This window comes from Hemitrygon akajei, chromosome 8 (genome assembly GCF_048418815.1).
Source record: "Hemitrygon akajei chromosome 8, sHemAka1.3, whole genome shotgun sequence".
Taxonomy (NCBI): domain Eukaryota; kingdom Metazoa; phylum Chordata; class Chondrichthyes; order Myliobatiformes; family Dasyatidae; genus Hemitrygon; species Hemitrygon akajei.
The window spans coordinates 6,361,076-6,378,052 of NC_133131.1; the positions used below are offsets into that span (position 1 = coordinate 6,361,076).

Here is a 16,977-nt window from a genome sequence, read left to right on the forward strand (position 1 = left end):
CCTGGTCGACTATATGTGTGCACAGAGGCTCCTCAGGGGCGGGCTGTGATTGACAAATCGACGTCAGCATTAAGGCAAGTCGGCCTTGCACCAGATAATTAACGGGCACCAGAGTAGAGTAACGGAGAGATTCCAGCTGGTTCATGGCGTGAGAATCACCCGATCACCTCCAACTTCGCTTTATATATGTTGAAAATATAAAGATATACACTGGACATTCCCAGATTATCCCAGGAGCAATTGAGGTGTGGGACGCCCACAATTGTGGGGACCTCTGCAGAAACCAACTTTACTGCAGGTCCACTGGATATTTGTTTTTACTGGGGTCGCCTGACGCTACACATTCTAGGACTTTGGTCCCGGGTCGTATTTTCATCCGGTGGAAATACTAGGGCCCCTCAAAAAATTACTTGGATCTGCTGCATTTTGCAAAACTCCGAATGGGTACTCGCTGATCGAATCGGAGAGAAGACAGGTTCAGTTAATTGTAAGTGATCATTTGTTTTGGTTGTTAAATGAAAATGGAACAAAAAGGAAGCAGTGTAAAATTAAAAAATAAACTCATTAGAAATGACTTAGATAGGATCTCTTTCTCTCTCTCTCACTCTCTGTCAGATATTTATTGTAGAGAGCGAAGCGAGCTTTCGCATTGGAACTTTTCTTTCCTTCGCGAAGGCCCGTGAAGTTTTGCAGAGTTTAGCTGCTAACTCAGAGGAGACAGACCTGGCGGAGCTTGCTATTGTCTGCTTCTCTGCGGCCGCGTGACCCTCCGGTGGACTTTTGTATATTTTATCTTTATCTCATTCTTGCTAGTCTGGTCACATTGGCCTTGAAGTGAAAGTGTTTTACAAGAAAGCGTGTCTCCTCTTGTCTGCTGTCCTTAAAACCTTTGTTCGAACATTTCAATTTAAAATCTACATTCATTTTCACTATTGGACTTTAGGTGCTTTGCACTTTTTAAAGAAATGTCTATTTTCGCTGACCGATAACTAGAGATTACTTTGACAGTTTGCAGAAAATCCTAAACTCAGAGTTTACCCAGTCTAATCAAATAATTCGGATTTTTGCTCGTTGTCTAGTGGAAAATGATCAGTGATACATATTTATTAATCTGTATTAAATTCAGAAATGTTAATTATTACACCCATACTCTCCTCCTCGTTTCTTGCTTTAATTTATTCAAGGCATTATTAATTAAGCGTATTTTAATTGTTGCAAAAAGGATATTTTCACTGTTATGTTATGGTAAACCATACAGTACGATGTTTACAACAGTTCTTCCAAAATGTTAGAAGGTTTAGTTTAGTCAGAAGATTATTTATTTTCTATTTAACTGGAAACGGTCATTCGAATTCTGTCTGATTAAATCTGTAGTGAAATGTGATGTTTTTCCATTAAAAAGTTCGAGAACTCGATTTTGCACCCATACCTAGCAGTGGATATACATCGCTGGGCGCTGGATACATTCTGTTATAGAATGCGCTCACACATTCACACAGAGTCACAAATGTATAGTGAGTGAGATGTGGATATAGCAATGCCCAGTGAGGTTCGCAAAGGAAATTTAATTGGGGAAAAAACACTGATAGAAAATGCTGAATAGATTTCACTAAGATTGGAATCAATTTTAACAGGGTGCAAGGATGCTTGAATATTTAATTTTAGGTCTATTTTAAAAATACATTACATTTATACTTGTTTAATGTTGTTGAGGTTTCATTCTAATCCTGGAACTTACTCCACGAGTCAAGGTAGGTAGAGCAGGGTTCGAAGGCTTTGACTAAGTGTGTCCGGCTGGGAATGTCTACGCGCTCCAGCAGTAAACTTTATTTAATAAATGTCGCTCTGAGTGCACGGGACCAACACGCAAATTCTGCAGCAAACAAATAGGTGTTTTTTAGAAATATATTGAATGTCTATTCTGAAACAACAACTGCTTAACTGCAAATCTAAGAAATCGACAGTTCATTGCTTCGTCTGGATATTTATTCTCTGAGATATAAATCAGACCAATCACGACCCCGTGCCATCATGCACATTCCAAGTTGCTATTTGAAGGTCGCGTGTTTAAGTTATTGCTGACTACTCGTCCTATACAGTTGACTCATGGAGTTGTGTATATTGTTATCGTACCAGAGCAGAGTGCAGTCCGTACAGCCCGTCCATATGAGACTGTTGCACATCCTAATTTTCGGACCCTGTCGAGGAAGGACACAGAGAGACTTTTTTTTAACTGTTATAGAAATATGAGTAAGGTAGTTGAAGATTAGATAATTGCAATTGTTAAATGTGATTATTAAACAAATGTTACGCTCCAGATAGCAGGGGTACAAAATCGACTTGGGGCAAATGTGGAGACGAATTACAGCAACGCTTTAACAGATGTAATTTTAATTTACTCTGCAACAGGCCGCCTCCACACAAGTTCACTGTGAATGCGAATGTCCAAGAAGACTTAAACATTAAAATTAATTCGTTTCTACTTTTCTAGCCGTATTCCGTTGTTCAAAAACTAGATCACAACAAACAATTGGGAAAGATTACAGCCAATTAGCATTTTACCAAGGCTGTTATTTTGATTTTTTTTTGGAACTTCAGAATCACAGAACCAGATTTTAAAAAAATAGATATAGAGGTGGAGACACGGAGATAGTCCTGCTCGATAGAAAAATTGATCAATCGACACGGTACAAAACCATCTAATGGGGCGAGGGGCTAATGGAGTGCGAGAATAAAAGATGTACTTAATTATTGATTAAATATCGAGAGAAGAGGGTGGCATATTAGAAGTGACCACTAACACGCCAGCAAACGGCCCTGATGTGCAAAGAAAGAAGCTGGACCAAACCACAAAACAACTACTGTAATTATTTTGTTGCTTTTAAAATACACTGGAAATGCATTTCACTCTTAAAACCAGGGTCTGAATCAGGAAAAGGCGCGCATTACTTAATTTGTTTTGAGATTCCAATGAATTAATTATCGCATGTAAATGCATAATATAAAAGCTCTAAACTGAAATTGATTAAATTTAAATAAGCCTCTGTCAATTTCTACCTCATTTAAAACGATTTCTAGTTTACACATGACATTTCTTTGTTAGAAATCTTTTTCCACTCGCGGGGATCTTGGAACCATCGACAATGTTCTTGTCTTTTTTTGGGGACTGTGCAGCATGCCAGTTATAATAAATTCACAGTACTTTAATAAAATATTGATCACAAATTCATATAACTTTGGGGACAATAATGCTAATTAACCCAATCGAGAGGGGACTAAGACTTTCCGTCCCAAGTCTCTCTCTCTGAGCTGTTCCTTCATCTATTTGTTTGTGTTTGTAAACATCAAGTTTGGATTGTCCTTCTTCGTTCAGTTCTTCGATCGTTCTTGAAATTAGAAGCTTTTTCTAATTGTATCCAATATAGGGAATTGCCGCAGCGCCTCGCGTAATTTGCAGGGTGCTCTCTCGTAAAATATCTAACGGTGCTGGACTTCGAAATTTAACCTTCACCCATAGGTTTTTGGGCCCGGGGTTGTCTCTTACTCGGACACGTAAGCAAAGGCAAAATAAACGAGGATGATCAGCACAGAAACAAGCGCCAGCCAAGATGATGGACTACTGCAAATTTTTAAAAACATTGTCATTATATTTCGATGAGAGAATCCAGGTATAAAGAGCTCGTAACATACAGAAGCTGAAATTGACAAGCTGATAAAGTGAGGGGGAGGGGAGGTGAGAAATGGACAAGGAGGCCTTTTTGTGACAGGTACTAGCAGAAATAGACTCATTCAATATAATTTATAATAGATTGCCTTCATGACGTTTTGATGTTAAGGTTAAAGATCAGTGTCGTGAGAGCAAACGTTTGTAACTTCCAGGCAAGTCTCCAATACTGTACATACTGGAAAGTTGCATCTTAGGGAGATCAATGTTCTACAGTTCTCCGCGAATATCTAAGGCATTTCAATTATCAGTGCTTCTTTTGGCCCGAATCTGATTGGATTTCCTGTAGGAAGCTAAATTGAAGCTGACCTTATTGTTTGGAAAATCGGCGACCTGTTTCGCGAGAAATTTTACGTGAAGCCTCGAAATAGCACGTTTTCTGCCACAACTCGTAGGAATTCTAGGTCGTACAATGCAGGGTGTTTTATTTCCCCAGTTGTGAGATTGTTCTTCATACATCAGAAATTATGACTGCATCAAAACGTCGACAATCTCTCACAGCATCCAGCCCGGAACCGGGTGATCTGCCGGGGACGTTCAGTTTAATTGATGTTTGACACTATTGATACGTGTTCGTTAGTCAGAAGTGGTAAACGCTGAGCAACCAAGGTGGTTAAATGGAGTCAGCTATGCCTTCATTAAATGGCCGAACTAGCTTCACGGAGTGATTGGCCACTTCCTACTCAGGAGATTGTACCAGACGTGAACATCTCTGGCTAACGGGAGAGTTCCAACCTTCTCAAAGGGTTCATAGATGAATCGTTACATCAATTCTAGTTTGCCAACCCGATCTCCAAACCCAGTGCTTCCTCTAGTGTCTTAAAATCCATCCATCCCAAGAATATAATTGATCCCAGTTTGAAATTTACTCAACAACTGCGTATCTAACCTTTCTGAAGAAGGGTCTCAGCACGAAACATCGACTAGCTTATTCATTTCCATAGATGCTGCCTATTCCTCCTGCATTTTGTATGTGTTGCTCTGGGTTCCAAGCGTCTGCAGAATTTCCCGTGTTTATGATCTAAGTTTTTTTTGTGTGGTGGACAGTTCTCAGAGATTCAGAGCACTATAAATGATTAAAGTCGCATCGTATTGCTAACTGGCTGAATCTTGCTGGTTTTACATTTCCCGGTCGGAAAAGACACCCCAACATCTACTAAACTGGCGTCACCTTAGAAGGGTTGTGCGTTTCAATTGAATGACCTATTCTCTTCAACTCCAGCGAAGATACTCAAACCACCGTCACCGCACTCTCCTTTCTAGTGAGCGTTTGTAGCGTCTACTTCAAGGCCTTCTTTCAGTGAAGGGGAGGGAGCATACAGGCCTCCAGACAAAGCCCACGATTTCAGTCCGTTTGCTCTATCGCTACAAGCCCAAAGTTAAATGAAAACTTCAAAGTACAATTGATTATCAAAGTACATATATGTCACCAAATACGACCCTGAGATTAATTTCCTTGCGGACATTCACAGTAAATACAAAGAAACAGAACAGAATCAATGAAAAACCGCATTCAGAGACCGACAGACGACCAACGCGGAAAAGATGATAAACTGTACAATAACAAAAAGAAGCAAAAATCATACTAAATATATAAATACGATATATTGAGAACATGAGTTGGAAAATAATTGAAAGAGGGGCAGTGGAAGCAGTTCGGTGTCATGGTGAGTGAAGTTATCCACGCTGGTTCAGGAGGCTGATGGTTGAAGGGTAGCATTAATCATCTAGCATTAATATTAAATAACTAACTGGAATCTACATACCAATCCCTAAGGTTAGCTGTTTGTTACACCTTAGGTATCTCGGCAATGACTAAATAATTTCTCCCCATGTTAACCATTTAATTCACCTGGTTTTACCCATTCCGCAAGCAGTGATTTAGTTGCGATAAGTATCCCAGGCCATTTTAGATTTCTAACAATTGATGGATTAACTGCATTTCTAGGCCAACACATTTGATAAATAATAATTAAAAATTAGGTCTATTTTTTTCATTTGCATTGAAACATTAAAACATACAATGAAACGGTCGTTTGCGTCAACGAGAGTCCAAGGAGGTGCAAGTGTCACCACGCTTCCGCACCAACATAGCATGCCCACGGTTTACTAACCCTCAAACGGACATCCTTGGAATGTGGGAGGAATCCGGAGCACGCCGAGAGCGTACAAACTTCTTATAAACAGCGGCCGGAATACAATTCCCAGTCACTGGCGCTGTAAGACGTTTTATTAACCGCTGCGCTACAGAGTCGCCCAATTTCTTTTTGAAACAGTACGAACAGATTTAAAACTTAAGAACTTCTTGAACTCAGGCGATGGGGCCATTCGGTCTCCCATCCTAACCCTAAATCTAACCCACCCGTATCAAATTAGTATCCTCCCGTCCTTCCACGTTCCAAACAATCAGCTGGAGGAACTCAGCGAGTCGATCAGCATCCGTAGGAGGGGAAGGAATTTTTGACATGCTTGGTCGCAACTTTGCATTGGGACAGACGTCATCATTTACACCAGGTCTTCGCCGCGAAGCTTCGACAATGCTTTCTCAACCACAGATGCTGCTCGACCCGCGGAGTTCCTCCAGCAATCTGTTTGTTGCTCCGGATTCCAGCATCTGCTGTCGCCTGTGGTTCCTATCTCTCTCCATCCTACGTAATTCCTTATCAGCTATTTATTCAGTTCCATTTTCTATTAGCTAAAGTTTAAATGTCTTCTGTATTGCGGAGAATAGTTTTAACCAAAGCAATTTAAGGTTTTAAGGAGTGACTTTCAATATTTGTGTTAAAGATTAATTGGTCTTCAGAGTAGACAGAACAATATCCTGTCGAAGTGTTTCGGCCCGAAACGACGACGATACTCTTTGGCGTAGATGCTGCCTGGCCCTCAGAGTTTCTCCAGCATTTTGTGTGTGTTGCTTACTCTTCGAGAGTGAGGCTTCTACTCTCGTTTGGTGAATTTTGAAGCGATTCCCGAGGCTACTGTGGGCACCGCAAACACTTCCACAGACGAGACGGGTAGTCTGTTTGGCTGATGAAGAGTCGGCCCGAAACGTCGACTGTTTATACCTCTCTATAGATGTTGCCTGACCTGCCGAGTTCTTCCAGCATTTTGCGTGCGTTGCTCTCCCCCCGCCGCTCGCACGGGGTTTCTATCGACTTTACACCCTCCCGAATTCCGCTGCTTCACTTCGAGCGGCGATGGGCTGGTAATATCCAGGATTCACTCTTTACTGTATAAAGGAAATCGTGCTTTACACTTGACAATCCTACAGAAAGTCTTAAGCAAAATTTCAGTGAACTAAGAGTGTTGAAACTTAACTCACATCAACTCGGAACTGATTCACTCTCACGCACTCTACAACTCACATTCTCAATATTATTTATTTGTTTTTGTATCCGAACAGTTTGTTTTGCACATTAGTTGTTTGTTAGTCTTTGGATGTGTGTTGTTTTTCATTGATGCTATTGTAGTTCTTTTTTTCTACTCTGCAAGCCTGTAGGACAAATGAATCTTAAAGTAGTATATGGTGACATAGATGTACTTTGATAATTTACCTTGAACTGAACTATTTAGCTATTTTCTCTAATTCTATTGTCGCCACAATGTTAATTGTTCTAAAGTATAAGTGGCGGTGTGTATGTGTGGGGGGAGTGGTAGGTGTTTATTTAAAAGTGAACATCTCAGTAGTTTAACATACAGACTGCCTTGCATCATATTGATGCGACCTCTGATCTGACAGTGGGCGATCGGATGATGGTGCAGTGACATTTTCTGTATTATTGTGAAGTGCTCCATACAGATTTCTGAAAACACGGCGTCACGTGTCGGAGTGCTTCTATTGTTTTCTGTATTTTTCCCACCGACCATCCATTGCCAGTCAACTTAAACTTCCTTTACTCATGTCGGCTCTTTACTTGGGGGTTTCAGCCCCTTCTATGCATCTCGCAGACACTGTTCTGCCACGGACATGTTTACACGCATCCGCAAAGCTTTTCAAAGCAATAAAATCTCTCAAGTGTTTAAAGTGTACAGGCAGACCTTTCCAAACATTTCAGAGATCTGTAAGTATTAAAATTGCCTGGAGGTCCAAGGAAGGTAGCTGGAGTTTGGGACGTGGGCGGGGACTGGTACATTTTCTGAATGGGATGTATAATTTTGCACAACACGGTTCAGTGTCTCCAGAGGAATCTTCCTCTCCTCCTTCCTGAGTGAGGCCAGGCTGATCTAACCAACTCTTTGGCACCACTGCCAAACGTACGCTGGGAAGTGAGTAACTGCTATACATATCGCATTATATTATATAGCGTGTTTTGCACACACACACACACACACACACACACACACACATATAGATAGACATAGATATATGCATACAGTATCGTGCAAAAGTCTTGGGCATAAATGTATATATAGCTAGGGCGCCTAAGACCTGCACAGTACTGTATTTGTCAACGTGGAGCGGAGAACGAGTTGGTAAATCTGGTGGGGGCAAAGGATGTTGGGAATAGCGAGGATGGAGCACCATGGGAGGGGTGTGGGTGTGTGTGGGGGGAAGGGGTGTAGGACAGGTGGCAGAGGAGTGTCAGGGGAGGGGGTCTCGCGGCTGCAGACTCACCCAGCCCTGAGACTCCAGGCAAGGTCATTTAATTCCAATTTATTGATCATATTGATCATCAAGGTCATTTAATTCTAATTCCAGTTTATTGATCATTACAGTACGCCTCTCCTGTGCTTCCCACTCCCCTCTTCACCCTTTCCCTTTTTCCAGCCTCGATTCCCCTCTCCATGTCCCCTTCCCATTCTCAGTCCACAATAGAGACCCATGTCAGAATCAGGTTTATCATCACTCACATATGTCATGAAATTTCTTTTTTTTGCGGCATCAGTACAGTGCAATACACAAAATTATTACAGCACTATGCAGAAGTCTTAGGCATCCTAGCTATAGTAACTGGCCTTATATATATAAACCCCATTTCCAGAAAAGTTGGGATATTTTCCAAAATGCAATAAAAGCAAAAATCTGTGATATGTTAATTCATGTGAACCTTTATTTAACTGACAAAAGTACAAAGAAAACATTTTCAATAGTTTTACTGGCCAACTTAATTGTATTTTGTAAATATACACAAATTTAGAATTTGATGGCTGCAGCACACTCAACAAAAGTTGGGACAGAGGCATGTTTACCATTGTGTTACATCATCTTTCCTTTTAATAACACTTTTTAATCGTTTTGGGACTGAGGATACTAATTGTAGTAGATTTGCAATTGGAAATTTTGTCCATTCTTGCTTGATATAAGACTTCAGCTGCTCAACAGTCCGTGGTCTCCGTCGTCTGATTCTCCTCTTCATGATGCGTCATACATTTTCAATAGGAGATAGATCTGGACTGGCAGCAGGCCAGTCAAGCACACGCACTCTGTGTCTACAAAGCCACACTGTTGTAGCCCGTGCAGAATGTGGTCTGGCATTGTCCTGCTGAAATAAGCATGGACGTCCCGGGAAGAGACGTCGCCTTGATGGCAACATATGTCTCTCTAAAATCCTAATATACGCCTCAGAGTCAATGGCACCTTCACATACATGCAACTCACCCATGCCGTGAGCACTGATGCACCCCCATACCATCACAGATGCTGGCTTTTGCACCTTTCGCTGATAACAAGCAGGATGGTCGTTTTCATCTTTGGCACGGAAAACTCGACGCCTGTTTTTTCCGAAAACTAGCTGAAATGTGGACTCATCTGACCACAGCACATGGCTCCACAGTCTTTCGGTCCATCTGAGATGAGCTCGAGCCAGAGAACTCGCCGGCGTTTCTGCATAGAGTTGATGTATGGCTTCCTCCTTGCGTAATACAGTTTCAAGTTGCATTTCTGGATGCAGCGACGGACTGTGTTAAGTGACAATGGTTTTCCGAAGTACGCCCGAGCCCAGGTGGCTATAATTGTCACAGTAGCATGACGGTTTCTTAGGCAGTGCTGCCTGAGGGCAGGAAGATCACGTGCATTCAACAGTGGTTTCCAACTTTGCCCTTTACGCACTGAGATGTCTCTGAATTCTCTGAATCTTTTCACAATATTATGTACTGTAGATGTTGAAAGACCTAAATTCTCTGCAATCTTGCATTGGGAAATGTTCCTTTTGAACTAACAATTCTCTCATGAATTTTGGCACAAAGGGGTGAGCCAAGACCCATCCTTGCTTGCAAAGACTAAGCCTTTGATGGACGCTACTTTTATACCCAGTCATGATACCTCACTTGCTACCAATTAGCCTGCTTAATGTGGAGTCTTCCAAACTGGTGTTACTTGAATATTCTGTGCACTTTTCAATCTTATTTTAACTCTATCCCAACTTTTGTTGAGTGTGTTGCAGCCATCAAATTATAAATTTGTGTATATTTACAAAATACAATTAAGTTGGTCAGTAAAACTATTGAAAATCTTTTCTTTGTACTTTTGTCAGTTAAATAAGGGTTCACGTGAATTAACATATCACAGATTTTTGTTTTTATTGCATTTTGGAAAATATCCCAACTTTTTTGGAAATGGGGTTTGTATATATACAGTATATATATTGTGTATACATATATACACACACACACACACACACACACACACAGACACGTATACAATATAAACACACTTTCATTTGCCTTATGGAAGATAGTGGTGTAAAAAGGCAATTATATGATGAGCATATCTGATGATGCCTTAATCATAACTAAACAAGTTATTGCTAGGAAGCTGGAATTTAAAAAAAGGTAATAGCCGGAACAACACAACCGGCCAGTTACTATATGCGCAGCAACTCTCAGTCCTCTGTCCTGGCGTTGAGTGACCCACCAGCATCTTCGCTTTCTGCTTCTGTTCCCAATAGTAAGCATTTGTAGGCTTTCGCTTTTTCTGTAACGATTAACAAAAGTGCAGAGTATCCACTCTATCACAATTATCACAGCATTGTCACCACTATAAACCAGAGGAGGAGTTTGGTGTCCAGTATTTACTAACATTGCTCAATGAGCTTCAGCGAGAGCAAGCACTAATGTAGGCTTTTAAGTTAGTTTCTAGTAAGATTTTGTTTTGTTAGTAAATAGTTAGTGCGCTGTAAATGGACCCAGAGTTAGTGAGATGTTTCTTATGTGAGATGTGGGAACTTTGGAAGACCTCCATTCTCTGTGATGACTACATTTGGCCAAAGTGCACCAAGCTGCATCCAGACCGTGTTCAGACACTGGAGCTGTATGTAGCTCGATGACTTTCGGCTCATACTGGAGAATGAGGAGGTGATAGATAAGAGCTACAGGGAAGTAGTCACCAGTACGTTGCAGGAGACAGTTATCTGGATAACTGTCAGGAGAGGGAAAGGGAACAGGTAGGCAGTACTGTGGCCGTTCCCCTCGATAAGAAGTATACCGCTTTGGATACTGTTGGGGGAGGGACGACCTACCAGGAAAAAGCTGCGGCAAGCAGTTCTCTGTCACTGAGTCTGGCTCTGCGGCTCAGAAGGGAAGAGGAAGAAGAGGCGAGATGTAGTAATAAGATATTCGTTGGTTAGGGGTACAGAAAGGAGGTTCTGTGGATGAAAATGACATTTCAGGATGGTTTGTTGCCTCCCGGGTGCCAGGGTCAGGGACATCTCGGATCGAGTCCACAGCATTCTTTAGTGGGAGGGTGAACAACCAGAGGTCATGGTCCACGTTAATACCACATCCTGTGTAGGATAGGTGACAAGATCCTGAAAAGCGAGTTTAGGGTTAGATAACACACACAAAATGCTGGTGGAATGCAGCAGGCCAGGCAGCATCTATAGGAAGAAGTACAGTCAATGTTTCAGGCCGAAACCCTTCGTCAGGACTTCGTCGACAGCGCTTCTTCCTATAGATGCTGCCTGGCCTGCTGTGTTCCACCAGCATTTTGTGTGTGTTGCTTGAATTTCCAGCATCTGCAGATTTCCTCATGTCAGGGTTAGGTGCTAAGTTAAAGGACAGGAGCTCCAGGGTTCTGATCTCAGGATTGCTACCCGTGTCTCGTGTGGTGAGGCCAGAAATAGGAAGATCATACATGGCTATGGAGTTGGTACAGGAGGGAGTTTTGGATCATTGGGGTCTCTTCCAGCAAAGGCAGAACCTGTACAGAGAAGGTGGGAGGGATTGCACCTGAACTGGAGGGGAACGAATATTCCAGAGGGAAGGTTTGCTAGTGCTGCACGGGGCGGCAATAGTTACAAGGGGATGGGAATCAGAGCACCAGAACAGATAGTGGAGTGGTTGTGGAGAAAGATGTTGTTAATTCTACATACACGGTCATGAATAGAAAGATTGGGGATGGTGGGACTAATATTCTGAGCGGCGTATATTTCAATGCAGGGAGTATTGTAGGAAAGCCAGATGAGTTTATGGCACGTATCAATATGTGGAATTATGACATTGTAGCCATAAGTGAGACTTGGTTGCAGGAGGGCAGGACTGGCAGCTCAATGTTCTGGTGTTCCGTTGCTTTAGACCTGATAGAGCGGGAGGGAATTAAACAGGAAAGTTTGCCATTACTAGTCAGGGAAAATGTTACGGCAGTGCTCATCACAGCAGACTGGAGAAGCTTTATGGATAGAACTGAGGAATAAGAAAGGTATGACCATGTTAATAGGATGATAGCCGACCCAAGACCCTGCGGGATTTAGAGCAGCAAATTTGTAGAGAGATCGCAGACTGTTGCAAGCAACATAAGGTTGTTACAGTAGGTGATTTTAACTAGGATTCCTATACTGTAAAAGGGCTGGATGGTAAAGAGTTTGTCAAATGTGTTCAGGAAAAGTTCCAGCTAGAGAATGTGCGATACTTGATCTGCTATTAGGGAATGAGACAAGGCAGGTGACAGAAGTTTGCACAGGGGAGCACTTTGCACCTAGTAATCACAATACCATTAGTTTCCAGGTAATTATGGAAAAGAGTAGGTCTGGTCCTCGGGTTAAATTGGGGAAAGGCCAATTTTGATGATATCAGAAAGGATCTGGCAAGTGGGGATTGGGATAGGTTATTTTCTGGTAAAGGTGTTCTTGGTAAATTGGAGGCCTTTAAAAGTGAAATTTTGATAGTACAGAGTTAATATGTTCCTGTCAGAATAAAAAGCAAGGACAACAGATCTATGGTTTCAAAAGATATTGAGGGCCTGGTTAAGAAAAAGAAGGTGGTGCAAGGCAGGTATAGGCACACAGGAAGAAATGAAGTACTTGAGTACAAGAAATGTAAAAGAACACAAGGAAATCAGAAGGGCTAAAAGAAGACATGGAGTGAAGGGGATTCCTGAGGGCTTCTACAGATATATTAAGAGCAAAAAAGATAGGAAGGGTGAAAATTGGTCCCATGGAAGATCAGGATGGTAATCTATGCATGGAACCGAAAGAGATGAAGGAGATTTTAAATGGATTTTTTAAATCTTTATTTACTTGGGAGACAGAGACAGAGTATATGGACGTAAGGAAATGCAGCAGTGAGGCATTGGACCCTATACAGATGACAGAGGAGGAGGTTTTTGCTGTCTTGAGGAAAATTAGGTTGGATGAATCCCAAGGGCCTGATAAAGTGTTTCCTTGGACCCTGTGGGAGGCTGGTTCAGAAATTGCAGGGGCTCTGGCAGAGATATTTAAATCATCCTTAGCCCTAGGTGAGGTGCCAGGATTTGGACAATAGGTAATCTTGTTACATTGTTTAAGAAAAGCTTTAAGAATAAGCCAAGAAATTATAGTGAGCCTAAAGGAGATTTACAAGGATGTTGCCTGGATTGGGGAGCATGCCTTATGAGAATAAGTTGAGTGAACTCGGCCTTTTCTCCTTGGAGCGATGGAGGATGAGAGGTGACCTGATAGAGGTGTATAAGATGATGAGAGGTATTGCTTGCGTGGATAATCAGAGTTCATGGTTAAGAGTGAAAGATGAAATGTTTAAGGGGAATATGAGGGGGAGCTTCTTCACACAGAGGGTAGTGAGAGTGTGAGAGTACCCTCCGTGTGAAGAAGTTCCCCCTCATATTCCCCTTAAACATTTCATCTTTCACCCTTAACCATGACCTGTAGTTGAGTCTAAGTTAACCTCAGAGAAGAAAGCCTACTTGCATTTACCCTATCTATACCCTTCCTAATTTTATACACCTCTAACTCATCTCCCCTCAATCTTCTACATTCTAGGGAATAAAGTCCTAACCTATTCAACCTTTCCCTGTAATTCAGGATATCAAGTCCCAGCAACATCCTTGTAAATTTTCTCTGCACTCTTTCAATTTAATTTGCAAGTGGTGGTTGTGGGGTTAATTTCAACATTTAAGAGAAATTTGGATATGTACGTGAATAAAAGGGATATCAGTGGGATAGATTAATGGTTTGGCACAGATTAGATGGGCTGAAGGGCCCATTCAGTGCTGTACTGCTCTATGCCTCTATGACTCTAATATTGTAGCTGAAAGTTCCAAGGTTTTCACATATGTGAACATTAACACTAAAATATTGATCTCACAATTCTCTTACACAGACAATTCAAAAATGTCATCAATTTTAAAACTGAATGCAGGTTTTTGGTGTTTCAGCTTCTATCATTATCATATTCCATTTGTTCAATGCTCCTTAAATAGTTTTAAATATTAAAAAAATGTACTTTTGATCTCTTTTTGCTAAATTCTTTAACAAATAAATAGAGAAGGATTGTAGCTTTACAAATTGACCTTATTTAAGGTGACATGAGATAGTAAACATAGAAACATAGAAAACCTGCAGCACAATACAGGCCCTTCAGCCCACAATGCTGTGCTGAACATGTACTCACTTAAGAAATTACCTAGAGTTACCCATAATCCTCTATTTTTCTAAGCTCCATGTACCTATCCAGGAGTCTTTTAAAAGACCCTATCGCATCTGCCTCCACCACCGTTGCCGGCAGCCCGTTCCACACACTCACTACTCTCGGCGTAAAAAAAATTAACCCTGACATCTCCTCTGCACCTCCTTCCAAGCATCTTAATTCTGTGCCCTCTCGTGATAGCCATTTCAGCCCTGGAAAAAAGCCTCTGACTATCCACACGATCAATGCCTCTCATCATCTTATACAAAGTAGTGAGAAGTTATCCCCTCTGGTTCAAGACCTGACAGCTGAGGGGTAATTGCTGGAACTGGCATATACAGGCTGGGTTACCAGCATATTTTTGCTGTAACACTCTGCTCTGCTATTCTATTTTGTTAAAGAATTTTAAAGCTAGCGCATTCTTCTTTTGGAGGTGTAACTCAGAATATTATCACTTGTTATGTCACTGAGCTGTTCCCATGACCTATGAACTCATTTTCAAGGACTTCTTCTCATGTTCTTGATATTTACTGCTTATTTATTTATTTGTTTGTTTGTTTATTTGTTTTTTTTTGTATTTGCACAGTTTGTTGTCTTTTGCACACTGATTGCTTGTCTGCCCTGTTGGGAATGATCTTTCAGTGATTCTATTATGGCTTTTGGATTTACTGAGAATACCCGCAAGAAAACGAATCTCAGGGTTGTATATATATTTTGATTATAAATTCATTTTGAACTTTGAAATGTGAGATCTGTAGTCTCTCCCATTGTGCCGACCAGACTTCTGAACTCAACTATCTTTCCAATTTCCCTTAAAAAAATTCTTTTGCGTTTTCTTGTTATATCAAAGTTATATTTATTACCAAGTACATATATGTCACTATATACTACCCTGAGATTCATTTTTTGCAGGCATTCACAGTGGAACAAAGAAACAGAATAGAATCATTGATAAACCACACACAAAACAACCAATGTGCAAATACAAAAAGAAAAACAAAACAATGATAACAACTAAATAAATAGTAAATAATATTGAAAACATGAGTTGCAGAGTCCTTGAAAGTGAGTCCATAGGTTACGGAATCAGTTCAGTGTTGGTGAGAGCGAAATTATCCACGCAGGTTCAGGACCTAATGGTTGAAGGGCAATTACTGTTCCTGAACCTGGTGGCGTGCAACTTAATGTACCTACATCCCCTCAATATTTGAACATTACTGAAGAAAACAAACAATTCACTAATATGAAAAAGAAATAATGAACTCTTGGGAGTCCATTAGACCACTTTCAAGAATTTTCATGTAGCAACATCTGAATGTCTAAAACTTGAGAAGCTATAGAGTCCAACTTCTTAATACTTATGTTGCTATGATTTTGATTATAGTGTGGTGTTCTCAAAGAGATTCCATCATCAAGGTGAAATTTGGTTTGGGAAACCTCACACTTAAGTTATATTACAGATTATACACTAGCCAGAGCAGACACAACTTTACAATACAGGTTGGATCTTAACCAGCATGGAACTCTGCATTAAAGAGAATCTGAAGGTAGCCTACATTTTGTGGTCTAGGTTGTCAGCTCAAGAGCAACATGATACATTCTTGAGTAAACCTGTTTAGCAACTAATGCAGTGTAATTTAGCGCTTGTGGTTTTCATTATATGATCAAAATTGATGAAGCCTTATTAATAAAGGTGGGTTCACTGCTGTGTTAGATTTTTTTGTGGTTTGGTTCCAGCGCAGCTGCAGGGCAATCGAGTGCCAACAGGGCTATTATTTTGGGATGTGGGTTTGGATATAGTTCTATACATCTGACCATTATGAACATTGCTTTGATGTAAAAAAATCAGAAAAGTGGATTTTCTAATTAAAAAGAGATGCACTAGCCCATGAAATATGGAAACTGTAACCTGGAAATGGTTTATCTTAAATCCTGTTTGGTTCCTATTTGAAAGCATTAAAGTGGCAGGGAGGCTGAGGCAATTATAACTCCTGAGAAATCTCTCATTTTCTCTTTTTTGGAAAAGTAACTGGAAAAGAAGACAAAGTTTGAGGCTTATTAGAGAAAACAGAATTCCAGAAAGTAATCCCAAAACACTGGTAAACATCCAAGTAATAAAAGTGGGATTTGACTCAACCACTCACCATAAACAAGTGTATCTGATTATAGGGAACAGCAGAGCCCTTGTAAGTCATGGAAAAGGGCATTCATTTTTAGTAGGCATAGAAAAACATACAGAATTATATAAAATAAATTGCAAAGAATTGGTAAAATACATAGAATAAACATAGCATTTGATTTTGGCAGAGTAAACCAATGGCCTTGATTAGATCTGTGGACCGTTCAGATCTACTGCAGTCCAGATGAAGAACTGCTTTCAAATTCATATCTTTATGAGAGTTGTCACACCCTAGTTT

General features: G+C 40.8%; 1 long non-coding RNA gene across 1 annotated transcript in view; it reads right to left on the minus strand.

Annotated features, from left to right (window-relative positions):
* Window positions 1–2,013: 2,013 nt before the first annotated feature.
* LOC140731394 (uncharacterized) overlaps window positions 2,014–16,977 on the minus strand; it is a 54,094-nt gene continuing 39,130 nt past the window's right edge. Inside the window, exon 3 of the long non-coding RNA XR_012099800.1 lies at window positions 2,014–2,198. This is a non-coding gene — a long non-coding RNA (uncharacterized lncRNA). The remainder of the gene's footprint in view (window positions 2,199–16,977) is intronic.